We start from the raw sequence: 17,892 nt of genomic DNA, 5'->3' as shown, positions 1-17,892 counted from the left end.
CAGAATTTGGGGAGTGTGAGAATAAATGACATTGGTCGAGGTCCGAGACTTCTCCCGTATCATTATTCTTGTCACTAGGTCTTAACACATGATGAAACTTCCTGTGGTTCCTGTGCACTGAATTCCATAATTATGTAGGCCTCCATAATTACGTAATTCCTTGCACAGTCCGCACAGTCCATTTCATAATCCGTAGGAAAAATTACTTGAATAAATATGAAGCGATTTGACTAGACCACCAAAGGATCCTTTTAATTCGATCAACGAACGATCTTTTTAACTAGATCAACACATGATCTTCTTAACTAGACCGTCGTACGATCTCTTTAAATAGACCGCTTAAGGGATCATCTTTATATCATCACATGATATTTCTAATCAGATTTTCAAAATCAATCTGTTTAAGCAGACCTTTCAAGAGGTCCAATTATAGAATAATACTTTATAACCCGAGGGACTTAACTACACTGTTGAAATCCATTAAGGGTTTAAGATAGTATCTTTGGATATCCCATTACGAATCTCTCGTATGAAGATATGAAAGATTCTATGAGGATTTGGATGGATCACATACAACCACAAAACATGTAAGAAAATACATAAGCACAAATTTAGTTAACTTGATTCTTTATTTTGTTATCCTTAGGTATGGATATTAAGGCACACTAGGAATCCAACCTATGGATTTCATTTTGCACTTTAACGATTTATGAAGATCTATCTATAAAGATAGAGGGATTCTCAATAAGTGTTTGACTTTGTTTCTTAAAAGAAACGAGAGTTTAAGGTTCTTGGGGAGATCACAAGTGATCATAATATGACAGAACCATACGAGTAGTTTGTTTTTGGATTGACATCATAAAGTTGCATCAAGCATTCACACAAACGCATAAATTTTGTAGAAATAAAAATAACAAATCTTTATTTATGTAGCAACGGATTTGTCTTGAAGTGTCAAAAGATAGCAACTAAGGAAATACAAAACACTAATTGTTCACTGCTGCATCATTGTTCATGTTTGCCTCATTGATGTTGAACACTCGTCCACGCGCTGGAGGTATGTTAACAAGCCTTGGGCAATTGTTTCTGTAGTGGGTAAGGTCACCACAGTTATAACATGACCCTGGAGGGAACCGTGCTTGAACAGCAGCAGGGTTTGCAGCAGTTTGATTTGCATAACGACAAACATTGCTCAAATGTCCCAACCGCCCACAGTGGGTACATTTGTGACACTGCTCTTGCTCTAGATGATGACGGTTGCATTTGTTGCACAACGGTGCAGTACCAACATAGTTTTGTCTTTTACGAGGTTGTGTTGGCTGGTTTGGTGCAACTTGTTTGTCTTGAGCAGTTACAGCGTAGCTTTGAGAGGCTTTGCGCTTTTTCTTCTTGGGCACCTCAGCACTTTCTTCCTTTGTTTCCACATGAGCAGTCTTGTCAGATGGTCTTAAGTCGCCCTTCCGAAACAGCTTGTGCTTCCTGATTTGGGATTCAGTCAGAGTGGCAGCCAATTCAATGGCTTGTCTGACAGTAGTAGGGTTGCTGCCAGTAACGATGTCCTGAACTACGTCAGGAAGCCCATCAATGTATTTCTCAATCGCCTTATCCAGAGGCGTAACCATAGTAGGGCATAACAAGCTCAATTCCTCATAGCGATCAGTATAGGCTCGATGTTCCCCACTGTCTTGCTTTAAATCATCAAATTCCCTTTCTAGAGCCCTAAGCTCATGACGAGGACAGAACTCCTTCATCATAAGAGCCCTAAGCTCGGCCCAAGTCTGTGCTAATGCAACCTCTGCACCGCGGTCTCTCATAACCCCGTTCCACCATGTAAGAGCCCTCTTCTGAAACACACTCAAAGAAAACTCGACCTTGCGATTTTCAGGACACTGAACGTGACGGAAAGTATTCTCAATGCTCTCGAACCATTGAAGAAGACCAGTTGCTCCCTCAGAACCATTGAACTTGAGCGGTTTAGCTGAGTTAAAAATCTTGAAATTGCATGGAACATTGTTGTTGTTGATGGCTTGAGTTATTTGAGCATAAAGAATTGGGAAGGCAGCAGCCATTTGTTGCGCGATGATTTCCGCCAGTTCGGCATTCGCCATCTGATTGTCGCGTCGAGGAGGCATTCTAAAAGAGGAAACATGAGAGGAGACGAGTGAGAGAATTAGACGAAAAGAATGAGATGAAACAAATCTGATGAAAGCAAGGATAGTGGCCGTCTGTCTGTTACTACAAAGCAACAAACGACCTGGTGATTAATCAAAGCAAATAGGTCATAAATAATGTATCGCGAAGACATGCTCGCCTATAAGTGGACACTCACCCCAAGAGTTCCCAGGTAAGAGTGACTGGTCCGATTATGTGGATTTGTACGAACACTCTAGCCTTAGACAGAAAACTCAGGGTACAGGCACCCACCCTTCCAGTTTGCATGTGTTCACAATATTTAGACCAACTTTGACGAGAGTTTTGAAAATTCAAAGGGGTCCAAAACCTTATAACAGAGGGTTCAAAACCTAGTAATCAATCATCCTAGAACAGATGATTAGTTTTCAAAGCGGTTTTGAAATTTATGTTCTTGTTGCGGTCGTCGCCTAAGGATAGGTGACGGTGTTGTTTTATGACTAAACGCAAGTAAACTCGCGTTAGGGTCCTAGGAAGGTTATAGACTAGGTCAAAGCATTACTAATAACCTAATTCCCTATAACCATGAGCTCTGATACCAACTTTTCTGTCACACCCCGACCACGTAGAACATACAAAACGTGGCGGAAACGTCGGGGAATGTTGTAACAGAATCATTGTTTCATAACACATGGAAATTTAAATATTGTTTTATTGATTAAATGAACTCGTTGTTCTATTACAATCACATAAGTACAACTATGATCTTCCAAGTTTTAAAGTTGCTAAGGCACGAGTCCATCCTAAATGTAGCATGCATCAACAATCATCTCAAGACAGCACCTGAAACATGTGTAAAAATAGGTACGTCAGCATAAAAATGCCTGTGAGATACATAGGTTTTGTGAAAACGGAGTTCATGACTTGAGTTTGAGAAAATGTTTAGTCATGAACCTCGTATTTTTGCTTTGACTTGTATATCATTTGAAAAACGATAGGATCAGATGATATGTATAAATAAGAGAATAATGTATGGTTAACTGAATAACCATGTAAAATGAGTTTGTATAAGTTAAGTTTGTTTGAAAAACAATGTTTTAATAAAACGTTTATGGTATATATAAAATATACCTTGGTTTTAAGAAAGTTGAATAAGTAATATATTAAAATATATTTCAGTTCCAATATTGTTAACCCAAGTGTACTAAGTAACGCCACGGTATGTAATGCAATGAAAACACTTATATATAAGAAGTACCAGCGGCGTATCTACCATGTTTTCTTCACATTACACTCGTTCTGTTATCTAAACACTAACCAAAACCAAATCGTTTGATAGATAGTATATTAAATATACTTTAGTTGTTCAAAATAATAGTTTTTAGTAGTATATTACAGGTATACCTTGGATTTATAAATAACACATTAAACTATGCTTTAGTTTTGTAAGTAACATATCAGTATATGCTTTGGATGTGATAAATAACATATTAAACTATGTTTTAGTTATGTAAGTAACATATCACAATATGCTTTGGATGATTACAAAATATATGTTGGTTCTGTACAACACCACACATGAGAGTATATCAAACTATACTTTTTGGGAGTATATCAAAATATACTTTAAAGGTGCGATTTAAGAATTCATTCAGACCTGGTGCATCAAACTACACCTTTGAGACTATAGGGATACCACAAAGGAAATCCCTATTTGGATGGAGAAACGAATTGGTTTCAGACATTCCATGACAACAGGAATGGGGTGTCTAGTCCTATAGCGCTATATCATACTACCAATCGGTCTGGTGAACAAAATAGGTACTATTCCAACAATTACTTTTGTAATTTTTGAGAAATCAGTGTTTAAACCATAGAGAGTCATTTAGTTTGTCAAAAGATAAATACTATCATGTATAATCAATTATACTTTGAAATCATGAAAATAACAGATAGGTACACATGTTTCACCCCAAAACAGTTCAGAAAACAGTAAAAGAGGGGAACTATGTACTCACATTGACTCCTCGAAAACATGTAAAAGATGGGGTTCAATGTACTCACCTGAGATTGCTTTGGAGTTCTTGTATAATAACCAGATAATGCTAAAGATCACGGGATATCAAACGGCACCTAATAGGTAGCTATGTTAATATACCGGACCAAATCGGAAGGATCGGACAGTACGCGGGTTCGTAAACCAAACGAGTATGGAGACTCGTGTAATATGGCTTAGCAAAGCCTACATACTAAAATGAAACCTAATCTAAGTGCTTACGGTCCATCACGACCCGTTTAGGTAGCTTATGCTACCCTAACGCGTCGTTCGCGTAGAACGCGTTCGGAACGCCTAACATTGCGACCACACGGTATAACCTCGGAAGGTTATAGCTATGGTCACCTAATGTGTTTGGTCGGGTCCTAATGACCGACCAAATGGTCGGGTTCGAAAGTATAAGCGATGGTTTAAATCGCTTACCTTACGACCCTATATAAGCACTAAACTAAAAGTGACGAGCTAAGCATGTTAGAACATGCTTAACTAAGTTTAGAAACAGGTTTGGCATCAAAACAAACGGCTTTGATGCCCACGAGTAGTTTGGTTACAAAATACTCAAGAATGCGCATTTTGGCCGAAACTACGACTCGTCACTGAGCCTAGTTAACGTGGTGATCAGTAGGTATAGTCACTACGGACTATAACCATCGTGATCACGCTCACGTTATGAAGTTCCATGAACTTCGCATCGACCATAAGCTGGTCAATGCAGAAAGTCAACAAAACGTTGACTTTCGGACTCGAAAAGCAAATAAAAGAGTGAAAGAAGACTTACGGAGGGTCCCCGAGTGCAAATCAAGACCAAATAGCTCAGGTATGAAACAATGGTTTCAACTTAGAGCTCTAGATCTGATTTTGTGGATTTTTACTCAAATGGGGGGGGGGTATTTATAGGAAAGGTGGAACCGTTAGGATCGTTTTATCGAATATTGTGCCTTGATCTCGTGCGTACATGTGTCCAGGGGTTAAATTCAGTGAACTTGACCCTTGGCCCTTCATTTGGGTGAAAAGGCATCGCCCTTTGATCGAACGAAAGGCCAGATTCTGCATTAAATGCAAAATCTTCTGTCAGACATGTTCACGCGGCCCGCCTAAAGATTTGGCAAATCTTTACGCGCCCCGCCTAAGGTTCCCAGACCAGAATTTTCAATTTTGGTCCCTACACTTCAGAAACACGTATTTTGGCCCATTTTGGCACGTTTAAGCCCCGTTAACCTCATTTCAAGGCTCTAAGATGAAGTTAAAGTGTAGGGGACTTGAAATATGCTCAAAAATATTCCGGATGTCGGTTCGTTTGGCCGTACGATCGCGATGTTCGCTTAATTACGACGGAATGCGCATAAGCGTGAAAGACGATCCAAATGACGCGACGAATGGATTTTTCTCATGCCAAACACTAAGGCATAATATAAGGATGCTTACATAAATTTTTGGATGTCCGGATGTATTCGGAACGTGAGTTATGCGCGAAAGTGCATACTTAGGCGCTTTTTGACACTTTTAGTCCCTGAATGATCCAAAAGTTTGTTTTAGCATACCAAACCCCTCAAAGCCTATTTCTAAGCTATGTAAAGGATATTTATGGTATGTTTAACTTATGGACATGTTCCGGAATGTTCGTTACAGTTAAAATTGGCATACTTTCGCAGTTTGTCAAGTTTAGTCCCTGTAAGCGAATTAACTTGTTTTTGCCATACCAAAGCCTTCAAAACTTATTTCTAAGTTATGTAACGGTTATTTAAGGTATGTTAAGTGTATGATGGTCTCCCGGAGTATTTGTCGCATTAAACTGAGTACGTTTATGCACCAGTTTGCGTATAATTCTCCAGAAAGCGTTGTAGAGTATGAAATTGAACAAGAATTGATATGTGCAAAGCATACACATATTTATACAAATCCCAAGTATGAAATACAATATTTCCTTGGTTTGGCATTTGTTTGATGGTTGAAGTGACACAGGTGTCACAAGTTATGTAAAGGTTATTTAAGGCATGTTAAGTTTATGATGATGTTCCGGAGTGTTTGTCGCATTAAACTGATCGTGTTTACGCATCAGTTTGCGTATAACTCTCTAGAAAGCGATATAGAGTTCAAAATCAATCAAAAATCAACATGGGCACAAAACCAAACATAAATGACAACCATTGGGATCAAAACACATTGTTTTATTAATATTGTATTGTTCAGATTCTGTAAAATGATATCACAAGCACAAATGTCACACCATTCATCTTACAAACGCTAAAATCCCCAAAACATCAAACATACCTACTCAAAAAACGCCATATTTTCTACTATATCCATTCATCTTAGAAAACGCCAAAACACTCAAACATCAAAGATTCCAAAAAATCGACGGTTCTTTTAGATACACTATTTCCTCAGTAAAACACCAAAAATGGCAAATATCGTTTCTTGTATATTCAAATATTGATCTACGCCAAAGTTTCGGAGAATGCATTCTTCCCTGAGGTGTTGTGACTCAAATAACATTTTGTTGCATGAGATGGATGACGTGTGCGTATATATACATAATTTTTACAATGAAATTACACACGATTTGGTTTTAAATTTATAAAAGTGATTATTACTTTTACATCAAAACACACACGAAAGGGCAAGTGTACCCCGTCATATATGTAGTAAAGTATCGGTAAGAACCAAGTATCGATCCACGGAAATGGGCGGAGAAATAATACTAGACCATTGCCACTAAATTACCGGTAAAAACATAAGTTGTTTTGGTTTTAATTAATCTAAAGTAAGCATAAATAAATACTTAAAAAAATATAGTAAATTATATATAAATAGCCTTGCTTAATACACAACCAAAGCATGTCAACTAAGTCGGTTTTGGCACTAGAAGCATTCGGTCAATTTTCCATTTTGAGACAATTAGTATCCCTTTCGGGAATCCTAACATGACAATCATTCGGAAAGTTAAAACGATAAACACACTTTAACCACCTAAAATTGTTCTTTAACGTGCAATTGATAAATGGCTTGCACCTCGTCCGGTGTGTCAGTCGGGACCGCTTCAGTGATCGGTGCTGAGTCCGATATGACGGGTCCGGTAGTTTTTCCACTCCTGGTCATGATCGCATTCACATGCCCGCCCGGGTTTGGTTCTGTATTACCCGGAAGACCGCCTGGGGGCCTTTTGGATATCATCTGCGCCAGCTGACCAACCTGATTTTCGATATTCTGAATCGAGGCTTTCTAACTTCTCATTTCTCCCTCGTTAGCTAGAAAACGATCTTCGCTTTGTTGGTATCGTTTTTCAGAGCTAGAGAGAAGCTGAGCCATCATATCCTCCAGCTTGGAACTAGACTGAGGGGCCTGCTGCTGGGAGCTACTCCAAGTGCCCTGATTCTGGTACGAATATGGACGCTGCTGGTAGGGTTGGTTGTACTGCTGGTACTGCTGACCCTGCTGAGGCATTGGAGCGCGCTGAGTAAATCCCAAAGGATTCTGATTTCCTGCGTTCGCTCGCCACCCAAAATTTGGGTGATTTCTCCAACCGGGATTATAGGTGTTACTGTACGGGTTGTTCTGCGGCCTCACTTGATTACTCACGAAATCCACTTCCTCGTGGCCCTCATATACGACTCCCTGAAAACATGCCCCAGGCTCGTGTAACACTCCGCACTGGTCACATCCCGAGCCAGCATGCGCAATCATCTGGGACCTGTCGAATCTCGATGCAAGAGCCGAGATTTGTGCAGTAATGGTCGTGTAGTCGTCTACAGCATGAACTCCTGAGCGAGATGATGATGATGAGCATGAACTTCCCGACGCGAGCTAGATTTCAACGCAGCTTTTTCTATAATATCATACGCTTCAGTCGGCGTCTTAGTTCCAAGATCGCCTACCGCGTTCACGTCTAATCGCTCCTACGTATTATAGCTGAGCCGCTGATAGAACGTCAAAACCAGCTGTCGCTTGGAGAAACCATGATGTGGCACATCAATCAACAAATCCTTGAATCTCTCCCAAGCCGCATGCAACGACTCGCCCTCGTCCTGAAGAAAGGAAACAATCCGGTTTCGTAGCTTGTTCGTTTTCTCAGGTGGAAAATATTTCTGCATAAACTGCTCCGCCAACTGATTCCAGGTCCTGATGGACCCGGAAGGAGGTGACATAAGCCAAGCTCTAGCTTTGTCACGTAACAAAAACGGAAACAACCTCAACCGAATCGCATCCTCCGAAACACCCGTAATCCTAAATGTCGAACAGACAGCGAGAAAAGCAGCGATATGCCGCCCAGGATCTTCATGCTCACGTCCGTCAAACTGTAAAGAATTTTGCACCATATTAATAATACTAGGTCTAATTTCAAAAGTAGGAGTATCTATAGTAGGCTGAAGGATACTCGGCTCCAGGCCTGCCCTTACGGGCTGATTTGTTTCATTCAACGGTCGGTTGTCGTCCGCCATGACGACTCTCTCCTCGTCCCCTGAGCTTTCGTCTTCAAAGATAATCACCGGCTCGTCGATTGCATTTGCTATGCGTTGTGCAATGAGAAGTGACCTTTCGCGCAGCCTCTTACTTCTTCTAAGATTATGCGCTGGTTCGTCAGTAGGCTCAACAATAGCGGGCGCGGGAGTTGAGAACATCAACCTGCAAACGAAAACTGACACAGTGAATATTTTATTAATATAATAATGCTGTTTTTTTTAGCTGAATAGAAATAGAATATGTATAAAATGGGCTGAAAATTTTATAAAAATCCGAAAATGGGCCGGAATTTTTATAAAAATTAAAGCAATGAAAATAATCGAATCGGCTAGTTTAAAAACGATTTTTAAGAACTGAAAATTCAACGAATAAATGAATAAATAAATCCGGATTAGAACAAATAAATAGAATAAAAATTTACAAGTGTACAAAAGAATCACGGAAATGAATAAATTGAATTAAAAGCAAGAAATATTAACAAATAAATCGACAAATAAATAATCACGAAAATATACACAAATATTAACAAGTATATACACCGATAACACAATGACTCGGGTCGTTCCTAAAACTCGCCACTCCCCGGCAACGGCGCCAAAAACTTGACGTGTGCGTATATATACATAATTTTTACAATGAAATTACACACGATTTGGTTTTAAATTTATAAAAGTGATTATTACTTTTACATCAAAACACACACGAAAGGGCAAGTGTACCCCGTCATATATGTAGTAAAGTATCGGTAAGAACCAAGTATCGATCCACGGAAATGGGCGGAGAAATAATACTAGACCTTTGCCACTAAATTACCGGTAAAAACATATGTTGTTTTGGTTTTAATTAATCTAAAGTAAGCATAAATAAATACTTAAAAAACATAGTAAATTATATATAAATAGCCTTGCTTAATACACAACCAAAGCATGTCAACTAAGTCGGTTTTGGCACTAGAAGCATTCGGTCAATTTTCCATTTTGAGACAATTAGTATCCCTTTCGGGAATCCTAACATGACAATCATTCGGAAAGTTAAAACGATAAACACACTTTAACCACCTAAAATTGTTCTTTAACGTGCAATTGATAAATGTCTACAAAAATCTCCTAAAAATAAGTTAGTCATCCGTTAGGAGTTTTCTAACCTCACTTAATCAAGGAAAGCGACACCGATAAACACAATGCAACCACCGAGACAAGCATAAACTAGATTAAATGACAAATGACAAAACTGCCCTCAGCCTGACGCACGGTCGTTCGACCTTTGGCACGGTCGTGCGTCACCGACATCGTTCAAGCCCATTCATTTTTCTCGGTGATGCACCGAGAGTGCGATCCACCGTGCCGGCCCTCGGGAACGCAAGGTCGTGCGAATCCTGGCACGGTCGTGCATCAGCTGCAGATCAGAATTTTCTACAGAAGCCATTTCCAGCAACTGTTTTGGCCGTTTTTCGCCATTTTTTCAACACGCCTGCTGTTTTAACAATATTGCAACATAGAACCTTCGCTCGGCCCGATTAAAAACCGTACAAACTAAAGGAAACTACCTAACTAACCTAAATTACGCTATAACTACAAAAACACAAAAAAGGACAATTTTACCCTTATAGCGCCAAAGACGCTCCTGCTACATTTTTGGTCCGCGAGTCAGCAGCGTAGACTCTCTTCTCCCCACACTTATGTTGTGTGCGGGGTTTGGAGTTCAATGACCTCCATCACCGATTCTGTCGGCCCAGCAACGTATAACTTCAAGCGATTCCCATTTACTTTGAAAATAGCGTCGTCCGCGTTCTCTATTGCAACAGTCCCATACGGAAATACCTCTTTAACCGTGTATGGGCCTGTCCAACGTGAATGAAGCTTCCCGGGGAATAAGCGCAGCCGCGAGTTGTAAAGAAGAACAAGATCGCCCGCTTGGAATTCTTTGTGGTCCTTCAAGCGTTTATCGTGCAATCTCTTCGTGCGCTCTTTGTACAACACGGAGCTTTCATAAGCGCGTTGTCGCAACTCTTCTAATTCATGAATCTGGAGAAACCGGGCTTCACCTCCGGCTTTTAGGTCCGGATTTGCAGTTTTTAGAGCCCACATCGCTTTATGCTCCAACTCAACCGGTAAATGGCATGCCTTTCCGTACACAAGCCTAAAGGGAGTAGTCCCAATAGGCGTCTTATAAGCCGTACGGAAAGCCCACAACGCTTCATCAAGCTTATCCGACCAATCCTTGCGGTTTACACCTACCGACCGCTCAAGGATCCTTTTCAGCCCCCGGTTCGTGACTTCCACCTGCCCGCTTGTCTGTGGTTGATAGGGTGTGGATAGACGGTGATGCACACCGTAACGGGACAAAGCTCTCTCGAGCTGAGTATTGCAAAAATGCGTCCCTCTGTCACTGATAAGCGCTTTCAGAGCGCCGAACCGGGCAAATAAGCTTTTCAAAAATCTCATGACCACCCTGGCATCATTGGTGGGTAAGGCTTGTGCCTCCGCCCACTTTGATACATAGTCAACCGCGACCAGGATGTACTTATTACCTCGTGAGGGGGGAAATGGTCCCATGAAGTCTATCCCCCAGATATCAAAGACTTCACAAACCTGAATCCAGTTCTGAGGCATTTCATCACGTGCCGATATATTTGTCGCCCTCTGGCAAGCATCGCACGCTCTAACCCAACCCTGCGCATCACGAAATATAGTCGGCCAATAAAACCCGGAATCCAACACCTTCTTGGCTGTAAAGTTGGCTCCATGGTGGCCTCCGGTAGGTCCCTCGTGACAGTGGCGCAGGATATCGGTCGCCTCCTTCCTTGAAACACATCTCCTAATGACCTGATCAGCACCAATCCGAAACAAGTAAGGGTCATCTCAAATGTAGTGCTTGACATCCGAAAAGAATTTCCTCTTTTGCTGGTGAGTCAACCCTTTAATCAGAATCCCGCAAGCAAGGTAGTTCGCAAGGTCAGCGAACCATGGAGACTCATCGCATATCTCAACACTCATCAAAGACTCGTGTGGGAAGTTGTCATTTATGGAATCCCAACGCGCATCCACGATGTCTCCATGCTCTAATCGAGATAGATGGTCAGCCGCTACAATCAACGCACCCTTTTTATCTTGAATTTCAATATCGAACTCCTGCAGCAACAAGATCCACCTGATCAGACGTGGTTTAGCGTCCGGTTTGTTGAAGAGATATCGGATGGCAGCGTGATCAGTATATACAACGGTTTTCGAAAGCACCAAGTACGATCTAAATTTGTCAACTGCGAAAACGACCGCCAAGTGCTCTTTTTCTGTCGTGGTATAATGCTCCTGAGCGTCGTGAAGAGTTTTACTCGCATAATAGATCGGGTGAAAGTGCTTTTCTCTCTTTTGGCCAAGAACGGCCCCTATAGCGTAATCATTCGCGTCGCACATAATCTCAAACGACAGACTCCAGTCGGGTGCAACTAAAATAGGGGCCTCAATCAACTTTTGCTTGAGAAGGTCAAAGGCTCTCAAGCAATCATCTCCAAATATGAACGGAGCGTCTTTCTCCAACAAACGGGTCATGGGTCTGGCGATTTTTGAAAAATCTTTGATGAATCGCCGATAGAACCCGGCATGACCGAGAAAGCTCCGTATAGCTCTAACAGAGGTGGGGGGCGGAAGTCGTGAAATAATGTCGACTTTAGCTGGATCGACTTCCATGCCTGCGTGAGAAATTTTGGGTCCCAGAACTATGCCCTCCTTCACCATGAAGTGGCATTTTTCCCAGTTCAGGACCAGATTCGTCTCCTCACACCTCTTCAACACCTTTCTCAAATTTTCCAAGCAGTGATCGAAGGAATCCCCAAATACCGAAAAATCATCCATGAAAACCTCCATGGAATCCTCGATCATGTCATGGAAAATTGCAACCATGCATCTCTGGAAGGTCGCTGGAGCATTACACAACCCGAAAGGCATCCGCCGGTAGGCGAACGTGCCGAAGGGGCAGATAAAGGTAGTTTTCTCCTGATCCTCAGGAGCGATAGGGATCTGAAAGTACCCAGAGAACCCGTCTAGGAAACAGTAATACAACTTCCCCGACAGACGTTCCAACATCTGGTCGATGAATGGAAGCGGGAAGTGATCCTTGCGAGTAGCATCATTGAGTTTGCGGTAGTCAATGCAAACTCGCCACCCAGTGACGGTACGGGTAGGAATTAGTTCATTCCTATCATTCGAGACTACAGTCATACCACCTTTCTTAGGTATGACCTGCACTGGACTCACCCACACAGAGTCCGAAATAGGATAAATTATGTCGGCATCCAACAACTTAATCACCTCCTTCTTCACCACGTCCTGCATATTTGGATTTAAACGCCTCTGATGCTGTGCACATGGTTTGTAATCGTCTTCCATCAGAATCTTGTGAGTACAAAAAGAAGGATTGATGCCCTTGATATCCATGATTTTCCATGCAATGGCTCTCTTATGAAGTCTCAGAACCTCGAGAAGCTGATTTTTCTCATCCTTTTCCAATGATGCCGAAATTATGACTGGTAAGCGATGCTCCTCGTCAAGAAATGCATACTCGAGATGTGGGGGAGTTCTTTCAACTCCAAAGGCGTCGGATCTTCAACCGAAGGCTTTGCTTCCTCCTCTTTTACATGGCCAATTTCTAGAAACCTCTCCGGACTCTGGGAACCATCGTCACCAATCTGATAGACTGGCTGGTCGAAATCGTGGCCCTCCTGCGTAATGCCAATCAGGTCCCCACACGACAGACATGTGTCCGAATCAATCTCGTCAACAGTTCCTTGAAAATGAGAGCATACACGTGCGTCGACAATGTCGACATAGTAAAGCATCTCATCATGACTTTGCGAATGCTGCATTGATCTTTTAATATCAAATGTCACGTGCTCGTCATTTACTCGGAGCGTGATTTGGCCAGCTGCCACATCAACAATCGCCCTCGCTGTGTTGAGGAACGGGCGTCCAAGTATAAAAGGCACTCTTGAATCTTCGTCCATGACAAGGATAACAAAATCCACGGGGAAAACGAATTTATCGATTTTTACAAGCATGTTTTCCACAAATCCGCGCGGATACTTTATTGAGCGATCTGCCAACCAAATGCTCATCCTAGTGGGTGACGGCTCACCCAGATCCAGCTTTGTAAAAACCTTATACGGCATAAGGTTGATATTCGCTCCCAAGTCAGCCAATGCATGGCTAACAGACATGTTTCCAATCAAACACGGGAGCGTAAAGCTACCAGGATCTCCCATTTTCGTGGGCAGACGGTTTTGCAGAACGGCGGAACAAGTTTCATTCATCACCACACATGATATATCCTCGAGCTTCTGTTTATTCGAGAGGATATCCTTTAGGAATTTCGCATACTTTGGCATCTGGGCTAAGGCTTTAACAAACGGTATATTGATGTGTAGTTGCTTAAACAACTCAAGGAACTTACCGTATTGTTCTTCATTCTTCTGTTTCTTCAGCCTGCCTGGATAAGGTACTGGTGGAGTGTAATCTTTGACCGGCTCCTGGACTTGTGCTATACTTGCTGGGCGTAGCGTGGCTGGCACCTCGTCCGGTGTGTCAGTCGGGACCGCTTCAATGATCGGTGCTGAGTCCGATATGACGGGTCCGGTAGTTTTTCCACTCCTGGTCATGATCGCATTCACATGCCCGCCCGGGTTTGGTTCTGTATTACCCGGAAGACCGCCTGGGGGCCTTTTGGACATCATCTGCGCCAGCTGACCAACCTGATTTTCGATATTCTGAATCGAGGCTTTCTGACTTCTCATTTCTCCCTCGTTAGCTAGAAAACGATCTTCGCTTTGTTGGTATCGTTTTTCAGAGCTAGAGAGAAGCTGAGCCATCATATCCTCGAGCGTGGAACTAGACTGAGGGGCCTGCTGCTGGGAGCTACTCCCAGTGCCCTGATTCTGGTACGAATATGGATGATGCTGGTAGGGTTGGTTGTACTGCTGGTACTGCTGACCCTGCTGAGGCGCTGGAGCGCGCTGAGTAAATCCCAAAGGATTCTGATTTCCTGCGTTCGCTCGCCACCCAAAATTTTGGTGATTTCTCCAACCGGGATTATAGGTGTTACTGTATGGGTTGTTCTGCGGCCTCACTTGATTACTCACGAAATCCACTTCCTCGTGGCCCACAAATACGACTCCCTGAAAACATGCCCCAGGCTCGTGTGACACTCCGCACTGGTCACATCCCGAGCCAGCATGCGCAATCATCTGGGACCTGTCGAATCTCGATGCAAGAGCCGAGATTTGTGAAGTAATGGCCTTGTAGTCGTCTACAGCATGAACTCCTGAGCGAGATGATGATGATGATCGACCTCTATCTCCTTCCCGACGCGAGCTGGATTTCAACGCAGCTTTTTCTATAATATCATACGCTTCAGTCGGCGTCTTAGTTCCAAGATCGCCTCCCGTGTTCACGTCTAATCGCTCCTGCGTATTATAAGTGAGCCGCTGATAGAACGTCAAAACCAGCTATCGCTTGGAGAAGCCATGATGTGGCACATCAATCAACAAATCCTTGAATCTCTCCCAAGACGCATGCAACGACTCGCCCTCGTCCTGACGAAAGGAAACAATCCGGTTCCGTAGCTTGTTCATTTTCTCAGGTGGAAAATATTTCTGCATAAACTGCTCCACCAACTGATTCTAGGTCCTGATGGACCCGGCAGGAAGTGACATAAGCCAAGCTCTAGCTTTGTCACGTAACGAAAACGGAAACAACCTCAACCGAATCGCATCCTCCGAAACACCCGTAATCCTAATTGTCGAACAGACAGCGAGAAAAGCAGCGATATGCCGCGCAGGATCTTCATGCTCACGTCCGTCAAACTGTACAGAATTTTGCACCATATTAATAATACTAGGTCTAATTTCAAAAGTAGGAGTATCTATAGTAGGCTGAAGGATACTCGGCTCCAGGCCTGCCCTTCCGGGCTGATTTGTTTCATTCAACGGTCGGTCGTCATCCGCCATAACGACTCTCTCCTCGTCCCCTGAGCTTTCGTCTTCAGAGATAATCACCGGCTCGTCAATTGCATTTGCTATGCGTTGTGCAATGACAAGTGACCTTTCGCGCAGCCTCTTACTTCTTCTAAGATTATGCGTTGGTTCGTCAGTAGGCTCAGCAATAGCGGGCGCGGGAGTTGAGGACATCAACCTGCAAACGAAAACTGACACAGTGAATATTTTATTAATATAATAATGCTGTTTTTTTTAGCTGAATAGAAACAGAATATATATAAAAATGGGCTGAAAATTTTATAAAAATCCGAAAATGGGCCGAAATTTTTATAAAAATTAAAGCAATGAAAATAATCGAATCGGCTAGTTTAAAAACGATTTTTAAGAACCGAAAATTCAACGAATAAATGAATAAATAAATCCGGATTAGAACAAATAAATAGAATAAAAATTTACAAGTGTACAAAAGAATCACGAAAATGAATAAATTGAATTAAAAGCAAGAAATATTAACAAATAAATCAACAAATAAATAATCACGAAAATATACACAAATATTAACAAGTATATACACCGATAACACAATGACTCGGGTCGTTCCTAAAACTCGCCACTCCCCGGCAACGGCGCCAATGTGCATATATATACATAATTTTTACAATGAAATTACACACGATTTGGTTTTAAATCTATAAAAGTGATTATTACTTTTACATCAAAACACACACAAAAGGGCAAGTGTACCCCGTCATATATGTAGTAAAGTATCGGTAAGAACCAAGTATCGATCCACGGAAATGGGCACAGAGTTAACACGGTTAAGAATCGGTTTCATCAGGGAAAAAAGTCGAAAAAGTTTAGGGGAGAAATAATACTAGACCTTTGCCACTAAATTACCGGTAAAAACATAAGTTGTTTTGGTTTTAATTAATCTAAAGTAAGCATAAATAAATACTTAAAAAACATAGTAAATTATATATAAATAGCCTTGCTTAATACACAACCAAAGCATGTCAACTAAGTCGGTTTTGGCACTAGAAGCATTCGGTCAATTTTCCATTTTGAGACAATTAGTATCCCTTTCGGGAATCCTAACATGACAATCATTCGGAAAGTTAAAACGATAAACACACTTTAACCACCTAAAATTGTTCTTTAACGTGCAATTGATAAATGTCTACAAAAATCTCCTAAAAATAAGTTAGTCATCCATTAGGAGTTTTCTAACCTCACTTAATCAAGGAAAGCGACACCGATAAACACAATGCAACCACCGAGACAAGCATAAATTAGATTAAATCACAACCAAGTTCATTTTACAAATCTTGCACATAAATTCACTAAGATAGCAATTTTGGCAGAAACTACTAACTAAGCTAACAAATCATGGCAAGAATTCATAACAACACCATCTAACCCGTTAGAGTCCTTCCGTGAGGGCAAGCTTTCTTGATTAACAATAGTTACATTTTATTAAACCACTAACCATTTCTAGTATCATGGTGCCCACATTTTAACCAAGTTAAACTATAACCAAATTAAAAGTTTACTAATACATGATTAATTAAGCTTCATTTTTCAACTATCTTAACTAACCAAGCACCAATCATCCAACACAATTACTTATAATCAAGAAATCAATATCAATAACAAGGTTGGAAACTAATCATCAAAGATAATCATAGAAAATACTTCGAAATGTCATTACAAACGAAGATTAACATACTAATGGCTATAATCAAGCAAGGGATTGTTGTGTTTTTGCCCTAAGGCTACAATAATACATAAATATTAATCTAAATGCTTGAAACATTAACAAAATTCTGGAAAGATTAGAAATCCAAACCATAAACAAGCACAAGATTAAGAATCTGGAAGATAACGAAGCTTATCAGCAAAATGTGGCTTTAATCCGGGTGAAAGCAGAAGCATCCGGAGCCTGAAAATCGCCAGAATCGTTCCCAAAATGTCCAGAGTTACTAACAGAATGGTTCTGTTCTGTTTTTATGCTTTTTCGCTGTCGCACGGTCGTTCTCCGATCGCACGACCGTGCACTTTAAGCAATTATTGGTGGTGGTCCACCATGCTGCATGACATCAGCAGATCATTGACCAGATTCGATATGGCACGACCGTTCCTCATGTGGCACGGTCGTTCTGTTCCTAGGTTCTTGTTGCACGCCTGGTCCTTTGGTCGTTCAGTTCTGAGGTTTTGTTGGATCGTCGGATCCGCACGGGGTGCAAGATATGGAACGGCCGTG

Source organism: Helianthus annuus, chromosome 13, assembly GCF_002127325.2.
Source record: "Helianthus annuus cultivar XRQ/B chromosome 13, HanXRQr2.0-SUNRISE, whole genome shotgun sequence".
Lineage (NCBI taxonomy): Eukaryota > Viridiplantae > Streptophyta > Magnoliopsida > Asterales > Asteraceae > Helianthus > Helianthus annuus.
Note: the sequence above shows the minus strand (reverse complement) of the source record.